The sequence below is a fragment of the Neofelis nebulosa genome, chromosome 11, assembly GCF_028018385.1.
Source record: "Neofelis nebulosa isolate mNeoNeb1 chromosome 11, mNeoNeb1.pri, whole genome shotgun sequence".
In the NCBI taxonomy this organism is placed as follows: Eukaryota; Metazoa; Chordata; class Mammalia; order Carnivora; family Felidae; genus Neofelis; species Neofelis nebulosa.
The window spans coordinates 85113022-85114673 of record NC_080792.1 but is presented as its reverse complement, the minus strand read 5'-3'; positions in this window follow the sequence as shown (position 1 = coordinate 85114673).

Sequence of the window (1652 nt, the reverse complement as noted above, 5' to 3'; positions counted from 1 at the left end):
TCCCCTGAGTCCTGTGAGTCATTCTAGCAGGTTATTGAACCTACAGGGGGTCATGGGAAAGCCCTGAGTTTGTGGCCAAGTCCGACAGGAGCGCGAGTAGTCTGAGGCCGCCTCTTGCAGCTGGCATCTGAGGAGGGGGCGGTCTTGCCGGGACCTGGCCCTCTACCCCATGGGGTCTGCACCAGCTTCCAGGTAACGTCAGAGTTGGACCGACCTGCAGGACGGTCATGCCAGTGAGCCGGTGTCGGGATATACCACCGTTCTTGTCCCAGGACAAGGGCAAAGGAACGAGCGATGACCGAGGTTGAAGAAAGAACGACTGCTGAGTTCCCATCCACGCAGTCTACAGCTAGTTACCAGACCCTTCTAGACGCCCGAACTTGCACTGGAGACGTAGACAGGAGACCATAAGACCCTGCTGCATTCCTCACAGAGCTTATGACGTAGCTAGAGGTACATCACGTAAATCCCTCAAATAAAGATGAAGAACTACTGACAACCTCGGGCTAAGCGGTCGGCATGGAGCGGATTGAGGTCTGTAACCATAAGGCAAGCGACTCGCAGAGTCCCAAAGGAAGGAACCACCCTGGTCCTTTTCTGCCAATGTCTTCTCAGCATTCAGCAGACATTTAAGTTCATTAAGAGCAAAGAGAGCATTCATTTGTCACCATCAAGAAACCGACGGCCATGGGTCAGCACTGGGAGGAACGAGGGCACCAAGTCTTTTATCAGAAATTGGCAACTAACGGGGACGCCTGGGTGGCTCAGTCGGTGAAGCGCCCGACTTCGGCTCAGGTCACGATCTCGCGGTTCGTGAGTTCGAGCCCTGCGTCAGGGGCTCTGGGCTGACGGCTCGGAGCCTGGAACCTGCTTCGGATTCTGTGTCTCCCTCTCTCTCTGCCCCTCCCCCGCTCGTGCTCTGTCTCTCTGTCTCTCTCTCTCTTAAAAAATAAACATTAAAAATTAAAAAAAAACAAGTGAAAGGGAAATGAGCCAAGAACATAGCAAGAATCCAGTTAGGCACAGTGCAAGGTCAAGATCCCAGGCCCGTCATCCGCTCTCAGTTTCCCGGGCAACGAGGCCCCCCACTTACCCCAAAGGAAGTAAGCGATGTTGACAAGCAGGGCAAATGGCCAAAGGCCCAGGAAGCGTTTGGGAAGAGTGTGAAAGGCAGACCACAAGTCAGGCCACCAATGGGGAGAATTTGCTGATGAAAGGACTGTCTGGGGCCTTGTCTGCCGGAGGGTTTCAGCTGCTCTGAACTGAGGCTTCTCCGGCTAAGCTTGGTCAGGTCGGAGTAGGTAAAACTTATCACTCTCGTTCTGTTTCTTGATATCAGTGCCCGCGGTGAATCTCATACAAGGAGAAGATGAAGAAAACTTACTCTCTGTCTTTGCTGGGGCTGCCCTGGGGGAGCTGGCCTAGATCCACCCACAGTGGGGTGTAGACCTGTGAGAGCTAGCCTGGGTCCGCCCAGAGTGGGGTGTAGACCGGGAGAGAAGCCCTGGGAGCAGAATAGGAGGACTCCAGTAACTCAACCCGGCACGCGTGCCTCAGAGGGAGTTCCTCAGAGATGTGCTGGATCCGAGGCCTCTCTCTTCCCTTTCCCTTCGCTGTGGGACCGGGATGGGGCTTCCAGGGGAGAACCTCTC